The sequence below is a fragment of the Ceratotherium simum genome, chromosome 3, assembly GCF_057802395.1.
Source record: "Ceratotherium simum simum isolate JZ-2026a chromosome 3, ASM5780239v1, whole genome shotgun sequence".
Lineage (NCBI taxonomy): Eukaryota > Metazoa > Chordata > Mammalia > Perissodactyla > Rhinocerotidae > Ceratotherium > Ceratotherium simum.
In genome coordinates this window covers 86,573,628-86,595,425 of record NC_141902.1, presented here as the reverse complement: position 1 = coordinate 86,595,425, position 21,798 = coordinate 86,573,628, and the positions used below count along the sequence as shown (strand labels likewise).

Here is a 21,798-nt window from a genome sequence, read left to right as displayed (position 1 = left end):
AGGGAGATTATGCTCAAACTGCAAAAACCTGAAAAAGCATTGATAAAGGCTTAGCCGCATTACTCTGAAGACTGGAGTGCTGTGGGATAATCGCGCACAGCCAACCTCGCAAGGTTCTGAGGCTTATATCATTTTATATGCCCCCTTTTTTTCTCGGGGATTCTGAATCCTTCCTGGAGATTAAAATGTAATGATACAATGAATTGAAACAGAAACGCATCAAAAATCATACTTTGAGGCATTATAGGATATAATGACATTATGCACAGACACGGAAGGAGATTTGAATTCAGCAAACAATTCCGGATGCATGCATACATTTATTTTTGTCTAAATTTTTAAATAAGAGAATCGGAGGCTACAACTCTGCAAACTCTAGTCAGAGGGAGTGGGAAAAACGGTCACTGGCTGGAACATGCGCTGCCCTTAAGGGGGTGAGCGTGAGCGAGAAGAGGGCGGGCAAGGAGGGTGGGGGTATCAACCGCAGCGAACGCGGGATTATCAGAAACGGTTCAAGTACCTGCTGAAAGGCGCAATTTCATCACTGGGGACTTTCTGCAGTTCATTCTACAAATGCTGAGCATCACTCTTACCCCTGGGGTACACTTATCAACAAAACAGGCGAAGCCCCTGCCAGTTCCGAGCTAACGTCCCGAAGGTTAACAATTTAGTCATGTCCGCAATCTTAGCTTTTTTGTCCAGTCTAAAACATCAACAACAGCAACAGCAAATGTGGAGGTGTAAAATGATGAAAAGACACACACAGAAAACAATTTAGAGGATTTATTGGGGGATGCAGGACATACAAATCATGTCTACCTACAACGCGGAGCAGTAACAGCAGGGCAATTTTCCCTAAGCAGGAAGACGCTGCGGCCTGGGGTTGGTTTAACGCCGGTACAGGAACATTAAAACTGAAGCTTGTTCCTCCTAAACGGGCTTTCAGGAGAAGCGGGGAGGAGCAGGGTGCGGCCGGGCAGGGCAAGGAGGGATGCACCGAGCTCGGGGCGGGAGCAGCTGCCCACGAAGGAGCTCCGGGAGGAAGGGGACCCGGCCTGGGCTCTCCCTTCTCCTCTCGTAGCACAGGCAGGGAACCCACACGGGCAAGTCCCAGCCTTCTTAAAAGCTTGGGATGCCAGCTTTACGGGGGACAGACATCAGATGACATTCCCCATGTCGGCTTGTTTTTTGTTTCCATTTCTACCTCCATTAAGCAAGTTACATTAGGCAAAGAGCTGATCTCTATGGTTCAAGGCTGTATTCCCAGCTCTTAGAACAGTGCCTGGGAAGAAGGAAGAGGGGCAGGAGAGGAAAGGGGAAAGGATGCAGGTTGTTTCTAGTAAATACCATGATAAGTATCTATGTGTACATATATATGTACACACACATATACACACATATGTACACACATATACGTGTATATTTACACAGGAAGCTGTGCATTTTGATGAGAAAGCATAAATTTGAAACATTTTTTTGAGCAGTTTACACGAAATGTTTTAGAGTTTTACTTTATGGCCTAACCTTATGTCTTTTGAATGGAGTTTGTAGCACATCACGCATTTTACATGACATTCAGCGTTAGAAGAATAAAACAACTCAGACAGGATACATAGAATACAATAAAATAAGGCACCTTAAACAGAAAGAGGTTGAATAAGCAACAGCCGTCTGTTGGTCTGTTGTTGCTGTAGCTTTTCCTCCTACGCAGGTGACGGCATTACTTTTCCCCCAGCATTACTTTTCCTTGGGGAACCGCCCTTCTCCTGGCCTCAGGCTGTGATTTGCAGATCCCTGTCTCCACACCCATTCTCAGGGTAGGGACAGGATTTGGCCCATGGTTACTCAGGCTTGGTCAGGGGTACAAGTGACTCAGACTGGCCAGTGACCGTCAACCCCTAATCTCTTCCTCCCTCATGGCTGGACTATAAACCAGAGGCTTCTGGTGCCCTTCTTTCCACCCACTTTGGAAGAAGTTGCCCTAGAATAAAGCCAACACAGGGGAAACAGAACTGAGGGCTGGTGAGAAACAGGCACCTGATACACAGAGAGAACACCCAGACCCGGTGGGCCTCAAGCCACAGCCCTGCACTTCCGTCAGATGTTTAAGTAGTTGCGGATGAGTTTCAGTCACTTGCAGGCTAAAGAGTGCTAAGTGAAATCATGTTCACATACAAACATTTTGAAAAAAAAGGGAAGAAAATGTTTTCCACGCATAATAATTGCAATCGCTGTGCATTCTTGTCCTGTGCATTTCTGGCCTACAGTCCCCAGAAGTACACTTGTCTACCCTGTGTTCTGAATTTGAATTCATAAGACACAGTCACTTGACACGCGTTTGTACCCCAAACCTACCTCCCTACATTTGTTCCTGCTCTGGAACAGAAACGTATTTGGGGATGAATGTGGTGAGAATCATGTTCAGGAATTCTGCTTTGCTTAGATGACAACTGAGCATTCTAGACCTGGACCTACCTGGACCATGACCTTGCACAGCTCTTTACCCCATTGCTTCTAAGTTTTTTCATTTATTTTTGGGTAACAGTAGTAGCTAAATTTGATTTGAAGTGATATTATTGAAGTGATATTATGACAGTCTTAGCTCAGGCTACCATAACAAAATAGCATAGACTGGCTGCTTAAACAACAGAGATTTATTTCTCACAGTTCTGGAGGCTGGAAGTTCAAGATCAAGGTGCTAGCCTATTTGGTTCCTGGTGAAACCCAGGATTCCACCTCCTGGATTGCAGATGGTTGACTTCTCTCTACGTCCTCACTTGGCCTTTCTTGAGTGGGTGCACACAGAGACAGAGCTCTCTCTTCCTCTTCTCATAAGGCCCACAATCCCATCAGGAGGGCCCCACCCTTGTGACCTAATCTAATCCTAATTACCTCCCAAAGCCCATCTCCAAATATCATCACTTTGGAGATTAGAGCTTCAACATATCAATTGGAGTGGAGGGGGGAGGGTCGACACAAGCATTTAGTGCATAGCAATGACATATAAGGATAAAAGACTTCTTTGTGAAAGGAACCACAAGATAATTTGCAATTCCATTGAAAAGACAAGGCCTGGGACTAGCGTCAGGTATAATGTGCAAAATCTCTGACTGTTTCGATGATTTAGTAAGCCAGTGGTGAATAGGTAACCATTTACACTACCTACATTCAGGGGCAGTCCCCTCAATAATCAGGAGATTCTCATTTAGAGGCAATGCAGTTTTATATTTAACTCACAAAATTTCAAGTCAATATTCTATTGTGCTGTCTGCTTTGAAAAATGTAATCTTACAGTCTGATTGTTGAAAAATATTTCAGAGGACCAGTGAAGGGCTATGTGGGAAGAAGTTCTATAAGAGTGTGGGTTTCTCCTCCCTGCCCTACCTGGGCTTGCAATACTTCAAGGAAGATGAGAATTCCTAGTGTATCCCATTGGGACAATGTGTTACTTCTAACATGTCCATTCAATGTCATTCAACCATCATGAGGCCTCCAGGCTGGGAGCGCACCAGCACAGAGTGAAAACACTTGCCTTTGTTGTAACCGTTGGGAATTGGTATTGATTGAACAGCATATTTGGGAGAGAGAAAAACACGGATGACACACTGGTTTGTCATGCCTGATTTACTTGAGAAGTGAGAAAAATGCTGACCTAGGAGAGCGGTGACCCTCGGAACTAAATACATGTGTCAGATAAACTGTGAGCTGCCATTGCACTGGGGAATCGGCACATCTGGTGATGGGAACATCACTTGGCGGGGTGACCCAGCTGTGCAGAGGAGGTAAAAACATAATGGAGCTTGTTTATGAGCATTGCTTGCTAACTCAGCTCTTGGCAACACTGGGGATGACCTTTTTCCCCAAAGTTAGCCTTGTCTTCATATATCTTTTGTCTTGTTTTGGCAACTCCTGAAATTGAGGTACTAGTTCTGAGATTAAAAGGCTGTCAGTCAGCAATCCTTGATGTGATTCCTCTTCTCTGAGGACATACTGTTTTAGGAAACCTGTGGCTGCAGAGTTCACAGCCTAATCCTAATTTTTTCTCTGTAGAAGAAAATGACTTCGTACAGAACCAGGAAAACAAATAAGCACAGATTTGATGGTGGATTAAGCATATTGTAGTTTTCTTTCTCCAAAATAAAAACACTTAGTATACTATCTCTTTGCTAAACCTGTGTTTACTTAAAACTTTCTGGAGCAGATTCCTTGGAATGTCATTGGGGAAAGGAAACCACCAATAGCTGTTTGAGGGGGTCTTTTGTCCATATAAAGGGAATTGCAATAATTCTGAGAGAGGCAGCCTGATGCAGTAGAAAGAACCAGGGGTCTGTATTTGAACATGTCTCAGCCTGAACCCTGATTCTGCCACTTCTTGGGTGACATTTGGCAAGTTCCATGACACTGCTAAACTTCAACTTTGTCAGCTGTAAAATGGTACAGTAATACTTATCTCAAACAGCTGTTGCGAGGATGAACTGAAGTGATATATGGAAAACGCCAAGCATACTTGCCGCCCAATAAATGCTGGCCATCATTCCCGCTTTTGAAAGCCAAGGGATTGACCACCACTGAGCAGTGTGCTGTAATCTCATTATTTACCTTAATTGCAGACAACAAATTAAAATAAATTGATAAAGAAGAAACAAGTTTCAGTGCATACTTTGTGATACAGAAATTGAGGGGAACACATGCTTCTTGTCTCTCTTAACTGAAAGCAAACAAATGTCACAGTGGCGGGCACAAAGCAGGTGGCTTAAATAGGTCAGAATAGGAGGCTCTGACCAAGATGTCAACGGTAGTTTAATACAACATTATCAAAATAACACATTTTGCTCCATTATCAGCGATTTCAAAGATACTATTTCGTGACAACTAGGCTGGATTCCCAATGGCTATGATGGAAAAAGACCCACCAACTCACCATGACTCAATAGAAGTTTAAGTCCACTTTTTACCCAATGATTTCTCTTTTATGATTACAGTTGAATACCTGCATAAGAAGCCTTAATCTTGGTCCAACTCCCCCCACCTCCCTTCTTTAATATTGTCTCATTTGTTATACCATGATGATTTGGCCAAAGGCAACCTCATTTTTAAAAACTAAGTAAGAATAATTGCTCTAGTGACAAAAATGGGATGCATTTAGACTAGAGAGCAATTTTCAGACATGCTGGAGAAAAGTTATATTAGAAGAACATCCCAGAATATTTTCCTATAATCTAAGCAGAGAAAATCCCACTATCAGGAAGGGACCCTGTATGTGTATGCTCTCTGCCTCAGTCTAGGTATCTTTGATTTTCCCACTTACATGTTGTATAAATATTGATGACTTTTACAAAGTTCTGTGCAGTAGGGAATTATATTTAATATATTTTCCATTACATTTGTTGTTATTTTGCTACCATGGTGGAACAATTTTCTTGAAATTAAGTATCATAAAATATTTGCGACTATGTTGCAGCTGAGCAATTGAGAAAGACAGATGTGATGAAATTAAAGCATGGCAAATAAACACAGGTGTGCACTGATTTAGAAAACACCAGTTTCTTCAATGAAAATAGGGACTCAATGAAAAGCTTTTATTTTCTGTTTAGCAATCTCTCGCACCTCTTCACTCTCTATTTCCATCAAACTTGGGAGTCACTAATTTATTGCTCCCTGATACAATAGCCACAACCAGACAATTCAGTGATTGATTGTGTTACAAATAAGCTGTATCAGACACCAGTAAGCCATGATTTTTTCCTTTTGTTACTTATTGATAGTAAATTACTGGAATGTTTACAAACTAAAGTAACATGCTCCTTTGGCATTATATGAACACCATCTAATTCGCTGCTGGAGAAGGAAGAAGAAATTAAGTACGATTTATTCAAAACCAATGTGCCAGGCATGGTGCAAAGCACTTTGAAACCATAGCTTTCCTTAATCCTCACCACAATCCTGGGAATCAGGTATTATTTCCCCTTTGTATAAAGGAGAAAACAGAGACATCAAGGAGCTTCCCCAAAGTCTCACGCCCAGGATTTGAACGCTGGTTCATCTGATCCCAAACTTCATGGCCTTTGTCAAAATTGCTACTGAACTGTCAGTATAAGAGGATGTGGGATATAGATTTGGTTGTCACAGACCTGCACATGTGGCAAGGTGTAGGGCAATTTGTAATTTGAATGAAACTACTTTTCATTTAGAAATAGTACCACAATTACATAGCTTCTTGGAGTTATGCATATAGACCTTAATATAAAATTGAATTGTCCCCTATCTTAAGGTAGCAGTTTCCTTGGGCGTCACCACAGGAATGCTGTCCCAGTGAAGATGCTGCCAGTGGCCTCTTGGGAGGAAAAGTGAATAGACGTGTGGGAACTAGAGATTGGCCCTTCAACTGGCAAACGGTGTATGCATCTGGAAATCTTTGATTTAAGAGCAAACCCATACTAATACAAGGCTCTGAAACACAAGGTCATTGTCTGAGGGAAATTATGTAGGTACCTAAAGAATTAAAAGCAGCCGCGATTGAAATTCCACCCTCTTTCATAATTCCTGTATTTCATTTTAGGACAGGTAAGAAGTGGAGAGGTTGCTCCCGGATCAGTGTTCAGGGCAGGGATTAGTTTGCAAAGTCAGTGGAACTTCCCATTCACTTTTCTCCCCTTGCAATGATCCCCATCTTGCTCAGCTAAAGATTTTTAGCATGATGAAAATTCATCCCACTGGATGAGCAGGTAATGCAACCTCTTTTGACAACAACAGCCTTCTTTCTTTGGGGCATTTCAGCCTGGCCATTCAGGTGCAGGAAGTATGCAGAAGCAGGTGGGTAGGGTTTCAAGCTTCAGCCACTGCTTGGCTGTAATCCCTCCAGGTAGATATTTAATTAAGCTGAGAAAGTCAGTGTACCATCCATCGGGCAGTATGTTCTAGCATAAACCATTTACTATCTGGGCCATAACGTATCAAAAGAATAAAATGAGTTTTAGGATGAAGTGGAATGACATAAGTGGAAAGTGGGCCAAGTGCTGGCTCGGCAAGTCCTTCTGATTGTAAGAAGGCTGTTTTTCCAAGTTTGCTCAGAAAGAACAAGTGGTTCCCATTACAGATATCAGACGCTGTAATTGGATCGCAGTCCCTAACTGAACCTGCCATTGAACTGTCACACTCCCAGCCCGTTTGCTAGTCAGAGCAGGTATGTGCCCTGCAGACATGGCTACCTCGGAAGAAGCCTTGCAAAGGCTTGGCTTGTGGGATCTGAGTTGACTTGCATCGTGCCTGTGTGTTGAATAATGATGGAATCTGACTCATGCAAAAAGGAAAGGGTGCATTTTGAAGAATTATCTTTTGTAAGTTTTAGAAGGCGATAATATAATGACAGCTTTATTCAGCATCCTGAACATGCAGAGCACATTGGAGGTACAAATATTACGTGGGCCAGTGTCCTGGTCCTCACAGTGTTTACAGTCTAGTAGAGAGAAAAGCCTGAGTCCCATGGATGATGCCTCACAGGAAAAGGCAACTAGGCAAAGAGGTATGAGTGTTTTAGACCTTAGATGCCAAGCGAGTTCAGAAAAGGGAGGGATGATAAGGCTAGGGAAATCTAGAAAGCCTTGTGAATGAGCTGGGATTTTAATTTTGCTTTGTAAACTGAGTAGGATTTAATTAGGAAGGGAGGAAGAGAGGATACAGTGGAGGCAGGCAAGAAAGCACAGGTGTGGTAGGTGAGAGGAGGGGCAGAATTTACTGGAATAATGAGTTACTTTTGGAAAGTGGTAAGAGACAGGACTGGAAGGGTTAACCAGGGCCAGTTTGTGAGTGGCTTTAAATGGTAGACTATGGAATTTAAGCCTTATTCTGTCTGTAATGGGGGCCACTGAAGTTTCCTAGCAGAGTCTTAGCAAATTGAATTTGCAGTTGTGTGCAGGACAGGTTGCGGGCCATAGGATGGGCTGTTCATCCCACAAGCATCACTGAGAGCTTAGAGAGGGACAGATGCCTGAAATGCAAAGAGACACGACACTGGTCTGTCTAGAAGAGAGTCTAGAATAATCTCTCTACTATTGTAGAATAGTAAGAGAAATGCATATGAACACAGTTTCACCACCATTAGCATGGGCTTTAACAAGGAACCAGAAGGAGGATCTACTACGGGCCCACTATAGTCCAGGTGGGATGGAATTCAGACTTGAAATAAACTGGGGAAATGGGAATGGGAAAGAAGGAGGGCTCACAGCAGTCACAAAGTCTGAACTGACATTACAAGAGGTCAGGAGTCAGAGGTCAAACCTGAAGAGAGGTGTGAGGTCACCAGGGTAGAGCTGAATGGAGGTGATGTTTGAGGTTGCTGAGAACATCAATATGAAGGGCAGAGTGAGAAGGCTTGAGGAGACCCAGGGAGAGAGGCAGGAGGAGCAGAGAAGGAGACCATGGTGAGGGAAGCGACAACCACAGGGGCCACCACAGAGGGAGAGCTTGGGGGAAATGAGTGGTCCACACAGATGCCTATTATACCTCAGTCCTGGGGTGCTCCACCACCCCCTGTATCCCTTCCTGAGAGTGGGCTGGGTCTGGCGGAGGAGAGAAATGCTCCGTGTCACGAGTGTCTTTGCCACATTAGAAAGAACACACGGGCTAGGCACAGAGAGGTTCACTGCAGTCTGCCCAGAGCAGCCTCACATCTTCCTTGTCCTCAGAGCCTGTGTAGTGCTTTCTTTCACGTCCTGTTCCTCTTCAGTACTCAATGCCACTTCCTCTGAGAAGCTTTTCTGCACATGCCCACCTCTCACCCATGTCCCCCCCTACATTCCATCCCATCCCACCCCTGTCTTTCTCACTCAGTGGCGGCAGGATGATCTGGATTTGGATTCTTATATCACTCTTATTGCAAAGATTTCTTTGAGTCTCAGTTTTCTCACTTCCCCTCCCCCCCCCAAATGAAGATAAGAATATTTACGAGTATAAAATGAGAAAAGTCTTATGCACTTGCCTAATATGTTGCCTGGACCATTATAGATGCTCACTAAATATTAGTGACCTTTCTTGCTTCTTTCCCTGTTAGACTCTCAATAGCTAGGGAGATAGCACACCAAAGACACTCGATGCTTACTGAGTTAATTCTCCTTCCCGTCTCTGTTAGAAATTAAACATTTCAAGGGCAGGGTCCTCGCTGAGTCTGGCATGTAGAGTCTTGTGCATGGTGTCTACTAATTAAATATTTGCTGAATAAATGAGAACTGTGGTTGGGAAAGAAGGGGCACTCCCAAGTGAGAGCTGATTGCGGCTTGACACGGTTTGTGTCTGGAGAGGAATTGAGTGTGAACCCCTCAGTCTCACCCAGAATGGGCTCGGGACCCAGATTCTCTCCACCATCTCCAAACAGGTCCCTGCTTTTTTATGTTAATGAAATGTCCTGAGGCAACAGTCTCAGGAACGCAGGAGGAAGTCATTAATCAGAGACAAGTATGCCATTCCTTTGGAACCTGTCAAACATGCCTGAAAAATTATCTGTATTTTTTCCACAGTGACAAAAGCAACACATTCTAATCTACAGCATATTAAATCCCACCAGCCAAACAAATGCCTTGTGACAGGTGATTGATAGATGTTTCTCCTGACAGCCCCTGGCACAGAAATCTCCCCTCAAATCAGTCTCTAAAGGGGACTAGAAGAACAGCTGAATTAGCCAACCAGCTCCCTGCCGCGCTGAGCGGCGTCTATCCCCGCCGCACCATGAAAGACACAACGTTCAATTGACCTTTTGCTTATCTATAAACGCAGAATGAGCTTCGTGGACCCTGATCCACAAAGGAGCCATTTCAGGAAAATTTATTTCCTTTTATATCCATAAAAATAAATTGCTCCTCACAAAGGGGAGACAAAAACCCACTCTCTTCCCCTAATACGATTATTATGAAAGGGATGTTTTCTCTTAGCAACCATAAGCAGGTGGCGTGCTGTCAATTTTTCATCACTCTTTGTTACCACACTCAGAGCTCTGGGGCTCCAGAAAGAGGGCATGCCGTGGGCTGGCCTTTTGTGTTGTTTTATTTTCGCTGACGTTGTGATGGAGTCAAATGTTTCTGATGTAGGGGAACTTTTTCTTATCATTGGCCCCCAACTTTTCCCCCTGTATAGGGCAAAAGCTGGAAGTGTGGAAGCAGCTTTAGAAGAGGGAGAGTGGGATGCTTGGACATAAATGTGTGCACACACCCAGGCACGCGTGCACATGTGCACGCTGTCACACACACACTCACACAGGGTGCTGCTCCACGCACTGCTGGTCCACAGAAGTGGGAAAGAAGTCCTGCCATTGTGATAAGAAAAAATGTATCTCCTCCAGCTTTGGTATTTTTCGGTAGTCTTTTAGTGTCTCTGTGACACTTTGCTCAGCTGACAATTGGTCAGAGTGGCTGTGCTAAGTGCTCTGCTGTGCCCCTTTAAAGCCAAGAATGAAATTAACTATGGTATAGTCAGTATCTATTTTGTGACAGGAAAGATGCTAGCTGCTTTACAGAAAACCCCATCTTCACAATAGGTTGCTGTCTCTTTTAGAAAATGGGGAAACTGAGGTTTGAGCAGTGAGCAACTGGGCTAAGGTCCCACAGCTAAAGAAGAACAGAGGTGGGAGAGTCACCTTCTCCAGGCTTAGGGAGGATGAAAATCCCTGGTAAGGAGCAGCGTGATGGGGGGAGACCAGCAAGACAGTGTTCTAGGTAGGTACCTAAGACAGGTGGAGAACTGGAACCTTCTGGATGAAGTAGGACAATTCTGTCAGGCAGTACTTAAATGTGGTTGAGGCTCTGGGAGAAACAAATAATGTCTTTCTCAAGGATAGGCAGTTGCTAGAATTGCCGTAATATAAACTAAGAAAAGACAAGGAACAAAATTAAATCTAAAAGTTAGTCTTTAAAAAATTACTTGTATGAATTTGGATTAATTTGGACATTATATATATAATTTGTATTAGAAAAATGCCTCGAAGCAAAAAGAACCATATAAAAAACACCCATAATCTTGTCATGTGTAGGTTAATAATCCATATTTTAAGGTATATCCTTATAGTTTTGAATTAAATAGCTGGTTTTTGGCTGCACAAAATGTATTTTTTAATCTATTCAAGTTTTTTTTTCCCAATTAGAGTTAATTTTGGTAAAGTATAATTTACTAAAATATTATTGGCATAAAATTGTTAAGAATATTCTCTCATGATATTTAAAAAATATCTCTTATACCTGTAATTATATCCCTTTTGTCTTTGTAATATTGTGTGTGTGCATACCTCCTAGGTTCTGTTATTCTTAATCACTGTTTATCCAAGGAGCCCTGGTTTCTATCTACAGACCACATTCGAAGAGCGAGGGTGCTCTTTCCTACTGGATTGATCATGTTTTCCATTGTTTTTCAGTAAACTGAACCAGGAAGTGTTTTAAAGGAAAATACTTCATGAGTTCATACTGATATTGCCAATTTAAATTCAGAACCACCAACTCTTTTCTCAACCTCCTCAATATGCCGGTGTGCACCCATACTGAAAATCCCAGTTATCAATGAAACCAACATAATTTCTCATCTGTTTTATCCAAAAAGGCCACAGTCTCAAAATTACAGTTTAAACACTACCACTAAAATGTTTTCAGAAGACATGTTAAGACTTTTTTAAAAATCAGTTCTTAGGAAATATCCCACAAGAATGAATAGTCAAATAATCAGATTTCTCTCTGGGTGATTGTATCACCAAATTGATATACAATTTTGCTTTTTATTTTTATAATTATACAAAATATTAAATGATACCAAAGTCAAATCTACAAAACAAAGTATATTCAGAGAAGTCTAGTTTCTCTCCCTGTTTGTTTCATTCATTTCTCTACCTTCCCAAAGGTAGTCATTTGTTAATCTTTTATCCTTTTATTTTATTTTTAATGTAAAAATATGTTTTTTGTTAATACAAGAAAATGTGTATATGTATTTTAGGTTTACCATAAGAAAATACTATTTATCAACTATGTTAATATAAGATAATATGTGTATGTGTATTTTTCCCCCTCTTTTGCAGACAAGTAATTTCATATCATAACATTTTTCTTCACCTTGTTCTTCCATTTAACAATATATTCCAAAGGTTATTTCCTACAAGGATAGAGCAAGTCTTCATTCCTTTTTATGACGGCATAGAACTGCGTCTGTGATTGTGCCATGGGTTTATTGTCCCCTACTGATGAACATTTGAGAAGTTTCCAGTCTTATTATTATGAATATGCTGCAATCTATACCCAGGAACATATTTTTTTTTATATTTTTGGCAGTGTAATTTTGGAATTTATTCCCAGAATGGGGATGGCTAGGTCAAAGTGTACATGCCTACACAATTTTGCTAACATAATTTCCCAGACATACCAAATTCCTGCCCACAGGGGTTGTATTGCTTTGCATTCCCGTCAGTAACATATGAGAGTTCCTGTTTCCGCACAGATAAGCCACAAAATATGTTGCCAAACTTCTAAGTTTTTGATGATTTCACCTATTAGGTGGGAAATGGTATCTCAATAGCATCTCATAGTTTTAACTTATATTTCTTTTATTACAATTGACATTAAGCATCTTTCCACATAATTAAGGGCCTGAACATAGATATATATTTATTTCTGTGAATTTTCTCATCATTTCTCTTCCCCATTTTCCTTTATAGTCAAAATTTGTCATGGATACAAGCTGTTATCTGTAGGTAACGTGTTGACATACAGACAGAGATGGGTGGAAGAGAAAGACAGTGTTTCAGGCAGAAGAGGCGACACGAGCCTGAATGGGAGGATAGGCGGGGCAGCTTGAGAGACGACTGGAAAGAACTCCTCATTAGACTCTGATGGAGAGGTTTGAGCGTGCAAGTCCACCAAGATCTGGCCTCTGCTACCCCTCCAACCTTGTTTTTCTCTATAAACTTCATTGTCTTATGCTCTCGTGTCATTTATGGAGTGGCTGTTAAAAATACAGGCACCAGTGGGGACTCTCTGGGTGATAAATATATTCTCTATCTTGAGTGAGTGGTGGATACAGGTGTGTTCATATTTTTCAAAACTCATAGAATGGTACTCTGAGAATGTGTGCATTTTATTGCATATAAATTATATCTAATACATAACCATGTCCAGGCCATGTCTTAGACCTACTGTGTCAGAATTTCTAGGTGTGTGTACTGGGAACCTGCTTTTCTAGCAAGTTCCATAGGAGATGCTTTTTCATAATAAAGTTTGAGAACACTGAACTACTCGTATTTACCTAAACTATCAAGATGTTTGTATTCCTATCCCTACTTATTCTGCGTTTTGCTGGAGTGTCCTTGAATACATGAAGAGTGCCTGTACATCTTCAAGGTATAGTTCAGGTATCAACATCCTCTGCTTTCTCCTTCTCCTGGATTAATATGGACCCTACCTTCCTTTGATCTCTACTGTGTATATAAAATTATTATATTGTATATATATGGGCAACGGACTGAATGTTTGTGTTTCCACAAAATTCATATATTGAAATCATAACCCCCAATATGGTGGTATTTGGAGGTGGGTCTTTGGGAGGTTAATTAGGTCGTGAGGGTGCAGCCCTCATGAATGGAATTAGTGCCCTTATAAAAGCACCCCAAAGAGCTCTCTCACTCTCTTTCTACCACATGAAGACACAACAAGAAGATGGACATCTGCAACTCAGAAGAGGGCCCTCAGCCATGCTAGTACCCTGATCTTAAACTTCCAGCCTCCAGAACCATGAGAAATAAATTTCTCTCGTTTATATGCCACCCAGTCTGTGGTACTTTGTTATAACAGCCTAACCTGACTGAGACTACATATATATATAGTCATATATATAGTGGTGCAGGTATAGCAGAAGAAGAGGCTGGAGATATTAGATTAAGAGTTTATTTTGGAAGGTCATAAATATCAAACTGAAAAGTTGGTTTTTAATTTACTAGCTATCACTTAAAGAGTGCTCATTACACACTAAGAAATGTGCTAAACACAGTGTAACTTTTATTGCACTAAATTCCTATGTGGTGAGTAGTATTTTATTTTAAAGATGCAAATCTGAGACTTAGAGAGGTCAAGCCACTTGCCCAAAGCCAGTGAGCTTCAGGTCAAACCCTGGTCCGACTGACCTCAAAGCATGCATTCTTAAATACTGTGTTAGTGCCTTTCAAGTTGTTAGAGTATAAGGAGACTGAATACTTGAATCAGAGAAGCGAAGATGTTTTGGGATCTCTAAGGGGATACCTAATAAATCAAATCACAATTTTATGCTCAGGTCAGGTTCTACACAAATAGGAAAAATAAAACAGAGAAGGCATATCGGAGATAAAAGACAAAAGCAAAAACAAAAAAAACCACCTTTCTTCTTAATTATGGCTGCATCGAAGAGTATAGCTTTGTATGAGAGACAAGTGGGTGGCTGGTAACTAGTAGAATTAAGTGAACTTCCCTGGTCCCCATGGAGCTGAACCAGCACAGCCATCCACAGAGATGGAGCAAGGCTCAGAGGCTCCCTGAAAAGCAGCTCACTTCCCTAAGAAAGAAGATCTTGACTGAGCCACACAAACTTGGGGATTCTTCCTAAAGGTACCTATCATCAGAGTCACTCCACATGCCCATGGAGGTACAGTAAAGTGAGGGAGAGCATCTGAGGTGCTCAGAGAATCCCATTCCTCCTGGAATCAGAGAAGCAGAAGAAAGACGGAGAATCTCCTCTCCCAGGGGACACAAGCAGAGGTATTGCAGCACCCAGAGCCGAGGGGAGCTGACTGGTGTTGGAGACTTATAAAGGTACGTCGGCCTGACTTGGCAGGTGAGTGGGTGTTGGTAGAAAGAAGCACTCATGACTTGCAATTAGTGTCTTTGTGACAGCAAATGTGGACTGCTGTGTGCAGCTCGATTGCTAGGAAGAGAAACATATTCTGGGGAAAAAATGATGAGTTTTATTTTTGTAATTAGCCACAACCTTAGAAAGAAGCAATGTCTACTCTTTTATGACTTAGAGTGTTTATAAATGGATAAACCAAACTTTAGCAAGCTTGCATAATGTGTTCATCACCTCCAGATTGCATCAAGGGAAGTACAGACTTTGGACCAATACCAAGATTAAAATGTTGAATTTTAAAATTAATATTCATAGAGGGCATGTATCACTTAATATTTGCTTGGAGTCTATGTGTGGAATCTTGCAGAATAAGAAAAGGAGTCTTCCTTTTCAAGATTTTCCTTTTGTCCCCGGATTTATAGTTACCTGTGTTAACGTTGTCTCCTTCTGTTTTGAATAGCCTGAATCCTCTTTGCTTTGTGAATTAATATATGAAAAACTGTTTTCCTATACGTTCACAACACTTCTGACACCAAATGTGTGGGTTTTTTCTACACCAAGCAATTGTCCAATTCTGTATGACACCAGCTAAGTGTACTACAATACAATTCAATTCTGACACTGTCTACCTGGAGCTAGCGTCAGACCCCACAGGTTAAAGTCTCGGTCCCACAAGACTAACCTCACTTGACAGGCTGATCACAAGTCCCAGGTTGTTACCTGTGCTTCTGACAAACTAGCTATAAATCAGGGGTTCCCACAACCCCCTCCTCAGGTTTGATAATCTGCTATAATGGCTCATAAAACTCAGGGAAACAATTACTTATGTTTATTAGTTTATTACAAAGAATATTACAAAAGATACACATGAACAGCAAGAGATACATAGGATGAGATCTGGAATGGTCCTGAGCACAGGAGCTTCTGTCCCTGTAGAGTTGGGGTATTCCAACCTCCTGGCACGTGGATGTGTTCATCAATCCAGAAGCTCTCTGAACTCTGTACTTCAGGGATTTTTATGGAGGTTTCATCACGTGTTGGCATGATTGGTTACTAACTCAATCTCCAGCTCTTCTCCCCTCCCTGGAGGATGGGGAATGGGGCTGAAAGTTCCAAGCTTCTAACCATGGCTTGGTCTTTCTGGTGACCAGGCCCTATCCTGAAGCCCACTGAAAGTTGTCTCATTAGAACACAAGATGCTGCTGTCCTCCAGGAAATTCCAAGGAGTTTAAGAGCTCTGTGTCAGGAACTGGAGTCAAAGACCAAATATTAGAGCAAAAGATGCTCCTAGCACCTCAATTTCTCAAGAAATTACAAGGGTTTTCAGAGCTCTGTGCCAGGATCAGGGAGCAGAAACCAAATATATATTTTTTATGATGTTACAATTGACATAGCTAAAGTTCTTAAACTCTAATTGCATTTAGATGGTATGTTTTCCTGGTTTGAGTTATTTATTGCAAACATATGTGAGATTAAACCATTATGTAAATGAAGTTAATCAATTATAAATGTTAACTATCCAAAATTTTAGGCCTTGTTTCAATATCCTATTTAAATATTAAATGTGTGTTTAAACATCTTGACTCTTCTTTTTAAAGCTATATTGCTCCTTGAGTGTGCATTTAATAAGAGGGAGCAAGTCACAATTTCCACTCACTAGAAGGAGGCAATATAGTTTGAAGGCTTCGGGATCATACAGGCCTACGTCCAAGTCCTGATTTTATTAGTAACTTTTCGTATGATCTTAAACAAGAGCATTTAAAAAGTGACAGGATAGAACTGTACCACGCAGGTGAAATAATGCACGCAAAAATATTTATTATTGCTTTTAGCCCCTAATAATGTAAATGATAGTAATATTCTATTAAAGAAGGTGATTTGTAAGATGATTTCTTTCTTTAGTTTCTTCAAGGTATAAAGGTAACCTGAAGGACACCTGAAGTCAGGCAGGCACGTACATGAGGAATTTGTTGTCAAATATTTGCTCTGACTCAACTTGCTTTAAGCTCTATACTGTCACACTGAAGGATATATAGGCTGGATGAGCTACCTTGGAGATTTGGACTTCCCCAAAGTTGACTTTTTTTTTTCAAGTGCCAGATTTTTTTTTTTTTGGTGAAGATGTTTGGCCCTGAGCTAGCATCTGTTGCCAGTCTTCCTCTTTTAGCTTGAGGACGATTGTCGCTGAGCTAACATCTGTGCCCATCTTCCTCTATTTTGTACGTAGGATGCCACCACAGCATGGCTTGATGAGCAGTGTGTAGGTCTGCGCCAGGGATCTGAACCCACAAACCCCAGGGCTGCTGAAGCAGAGCACATGAACTTAACTACCATGCCACTGGGCTGGCCCCTCGAGTGCCAGATTTTTGTCCTGTCACACTTTAAGGATTTAACTTAGTGTGACTTCTACATGGCAGATACCTTCCCTGACCTGTTTATGCTCCTCTTGTCTGTTTCCATTAATCCAACTCCATGGTGTTTTAATGTCCTGGTTTTCTAACCAGTCTCTCACTCTCCCGAGAGCAGAACTGGATCTGAATCATTCACCGCTGGTTCCCCAGTGTCTGGGAGAGAGCCTGACACTTAACAGAGATGCAAAAAATATTTTTTGAAAGAATAAATGACATGTATCTCCAGTTTCTCTATTTGGAAAAAATAATATTTTCAGAATAATTCCTGGGAGAACAGTAATAACACCCAATAATAAAGATAATCTAAAGTGTTTCACTTAATAATAATAAATAAAAATTTAATTATTAATCAATAATATAATTAATTATTCAGTCAATGTTTTATAATACATTTTAAAAGATGTATTCTCTCACATATTATCTCTAATACCCAAAACAATGGTTTGACATGATACTGGTTATTTTAATTTGTCATTTTACAGGTGAGCAAGATGTTATGCTAAGCCTTGGGAGAGTGAGTTTGCTCTTCTCTTGACCAACTTGTATACAACAAACATAAAGCAGCTATGAAGAGAATTTAAGGAAGTCAAACTCACCCTTTGGAGCCCAGCAGAGGGATAGTTTAGAAAGTTACAAAAAAACTTCAAAGATGCTTCTGGATCATCTTCTAAGTGACAGCATTGTGTCTGGTGCTGGAAATACAAAGATAAATAAGACATGGCGTGTTCCCGCAGAAAGCACTTTCCAGAGGGTAACAGACATGTGTAAACAAAGGCATGCTGTGTTGGAGGTAAGATACTAAGTCGAGTTGGAAGCTCAGTCATCTCACCAAGAGAAGGCAGGAACTTCCTGGTGGTGAGCGTGGATAGACAACCAGGAGTTCCCCAGGCCGAAATGCAGGCATCTCGAACACAGTGGCCTACTCGGAGATGATCCAGAATTTCAGCAGGCCTGCAGGTGGCATGGCTGGGCAAGGAGCAGGAAGTGCACCTGTAATGGGAGGCAGGACCAGACCGTGATGTACCAGCATAAGGGACCAGAGAAGGACAAGCACATTCAGATTTGGGGCGAAGGTCATGATTTTAGTTTGGGACTTGTCAAGGGTCAGATGCCTGGCACCATCAGATGTGCCCTTGGGGGTGTAATTCTGGGGTTCCTGAGAGGGGTGAGCTTCACAGCAGTGTTTTAGCAGAGAGAATGAGGGCTTTCCAGACTGCGCCAGGATGGGGAAGGGAGTATCTGAGGAACCACAGGTGTGGGCGATGGAGGTGCCTGATCCACCTGGTGATGAGGGTCAAGTCTGGAAAAGCCTGTGGGTATCAGGCTTAATAGCCCAACCTTGATGGTTATCTACCTAGCCTGATAACCTTGAATAACCCTCAGGGTATCCAGTAAATTTTAATAAATCTTACTCCGTTTATCTTACAGAAGGTGTAAAAGTGAACAACATCCCTAGTGCTTTCCCAGTCAATGTCAGGTAAAGATAAAGGATAAAGTATGTGTGTGTGCACGATGTCTGTGTGTGTTTGTGTGTGTGTGTGTGTGTGTGTATTGTTCCGGAGACTCCCTGACCCCCCCCCAGATAGGACACAGGGATGAACATTATCTTCAAAAGCAAGAAGCAATATTTATTGATCCCTTACAGAGAGCAGGGAATTCTGCCAAAACTAGAAGGAAAAAATTTATTCGTTACCAAGAACCTTCCATATAGTAAAAATAAAATGAAGACAAAATTAAACAAAAAAAAAAGAATTAATAAAAGAATACAAGTGAAAATTTTTCAAAAATCCTATTAATTAGGAGCATAGTTCCCTAATTTTTTCAAAATAGGAATGCCCTCTGTGTCTAAAATTGTAGCATATTTGTTCCTCAATTATCAGGTTTTATTTGTTTTATTAATCTGTTAATTAATCAATGTGAGGCATTTATAAGCCATTTGTAATACTTCAGTCTAGCCTCTAAGTGTGTCTCTGGGGTTCTTCTCACATTTTAATTTGAGACGTAATTTGCATTTTTAGGAAACCACTTAGGGGACTTTGAAAAAAATTGAAGTGCCAGTGGGTGAACGAGGACACCACGCGTTCTTCATCCTTCCGTGCTTCTCAGCGAGCTCTCTAACTGATGGTGTTCCAGGCATGGGCCACGTGAATTCCTAACATGGAATCTCAATGACCCCGTACCACGTGGGTGACTTACTGACCACTGCTGTCACGCCGTCATGTGTTTTATTAAAGTCGTATTTTATAAAACGTGTGGACGTGGTATTACAGAAAGAAGATCAACCAGTTCCCTGGCATTTCATGGTGCTTTGCATAGTGCTGTGAGGAAATCGATTGCCCCTTCTTAAACTGTGAGACACCCGGTGAAGCGAGCCTCCAGAATGGGCAGGCTCTGCTGGAGGGCCCGAGCCACGCACGCCACATCTGGTTCCTTTTAAAGTGGCCTGTCCGTGTTAGTGTGGGAGGAGTGAACAGGGACCATGCCTTCCTGAAATATCAGCGCACCAAGGTGCCTCTGTGTGGACCGGTTATCAACAGGTCTTTAGTACAAGAGGGGCAACCAGGAAATTGAGTTAATATTTATTACTCGATCCCATAACTTGTATGACCTTTAGCACAAATATGGACTCCAACTACAAAGCTAAATCTCTAGAGAATCAAAATTCAGGATTGAATTAGTATTACCATGACTATGATTTGTGTATTTATACATGGCATACATATGGCCTAATATATGTCAGAGCTAAAACTCAAGTGGCAATTGGCATACATGGTAGGAAAGAATAACTTGCAAATTCACCCATGTGGTTTTGATTAAAACTTCTATTTCAAAAAATAATTGTTTCCTTAAATGATAGTCACGACTTAAAGTGCTTATTAGTAGCTATGACTTTTTTTGGTAAATATGTTGAAATTTCTGTAAATGTTTGAAAACACGAAATCTTGAATGTTAGTCAATACTTTGGAGTGTTAACACTGCCAATCAATGCATGAGAATTTATTTATAGTAAATTTTGATAGTAGACATACAAGTAAAACCAAACATAAGCATGTTTTTTATTTTGTTCAACACAGTTAAATGCTAGCATTAAAAAGTTAATGTCATAATTAATTTATTTAGATTCCGTATGACTGGAAAAAATAAATTAAATTTCTAATACCTATGATGAAAAGATGGGGAAACATAATGTTTCATAAATTATATAAATTGCTGCAGCCTTTATCTTTATGCAGGACAATTTGACAGTGTGTTTCAAATACTTTAACACTGTGAATAGTCTCAGCAATTCTATTTCTAGAAATGTAATTTAAGAAAATAATAAAAAGTGAGAGAAAAAGTTCAGATACGGGAGAATTAATAATAGCGTAATCTATTACACTAAAAATTTGAACACAACATATATGTCCACCAATATGATTTTGCTAAATGGAATATAAATATATTCTCTCTCTGTATTCCTTATATATTCTATACATATATACCAGTATATACATACTGTATAAGTGTGTGTGTGTATATATATAATATATATACATCTGAATATATAAAATATATATGTATCAGTAATTTTTTTTTCTGGTTTTGGTTTATAAGTTTTTTTGGTGAGGAAGATTGTCCCTGAGCTAACATCTGTGCCAATCTTCCACTACTTTGTATATGGGATGCCACCACAGCATGGCTTGATGAGTGGTGTATAGGTCTGCACCCAGGATCTGAACCCATGAACCCTGGGCCATAGAAGCTTCGCATGCAGACTTAACCACTATGTCACTGGGCCAGCCCCAGTTTATAGTTTTTTTTTGAAAAAATAATTGTTTGTTCTCTGATTTTAAAATGAATATGCAACATGTTTTTAATTAGAAAAATAAAAATTTTCCATTATGAAAAATAGTCTAATCTAAAATTATTTTAGGTAACCTATTTTAGATAGTGGATAATTGGCAGGATTCCATTTAAAGTCATTCACGAAATACTTGAGCTCATACTAGTGTATTGTGAAAGGAAGAGTGTATTGTGAAAGGAAGACTCAGAGACAGAAACATTTATGAAGGAAATGAGTGTAAGAGAGTCAGAATTCAGAAAGAACCACTCAGCAAATAATCAGAAATTAAAAGGACAAAAACAAAAAATACTGTGGTTTCCAAGTTATATTGATTTGTTCAAGGAAAAAACACAACGGTTTCTCACATGATTATCAAATTTAGAAGTGTCAAGACATATCTTCAGGTATCAGCACAGCAGCATCAGGAATTAAGATGCTTTTGTAAAGTTCAGATTTATGGGAAACAGTGAAGGTTTTATTATTTGGGGTCCAGACCAAGTCAGGGTGACCCTGCTATATTTGGTTTATCTCAGGCACAAAATGTTTTATTTCTTGTCTACCTGTGGTTTACGATTTTCTTAGTCATGTTGGAAGCGGTACAATCCTTTCTTGCAGTCAATTTCCTGCCATCAAGATGTGGATTTGACCACGAAAGTCCCTCAGAAATTTTTTGATTTTGTATCATTAATTTGATATTGTGGTTTTTGAATAGTTTTTTATATAGGCGTA

General features: G+C 40.7%; 1 long non-coding RNA gene across 2 annotated transcripts in view; it reads left to right on the top strand.

Moving 5' to 3' along the window:
• LOC147917675 (uncharacterized) overlaps window positions 1-21,118 on the top strand; it is a 37,595-nt gene extending 16,477 nt beyond the window's left edge. For both annotated transcript variants that reach the window (XR_015551624.1, XR_015551623.1), the window contains 3 exons: window positions 17,729-18,036; window positions 18,675-18,723; window positions 19,265-21,118. This is a non-coding gene — a long non-coding RNA (uncharacterized LOC147917675). The remainder of the gene's footprint in view (window positions 1-17,728; window positions 18,037-18,674; window positions 18,724-19,264) is intronic.
• Window positions 21,119-21,798: the final 680 nt, after the last annotated feature.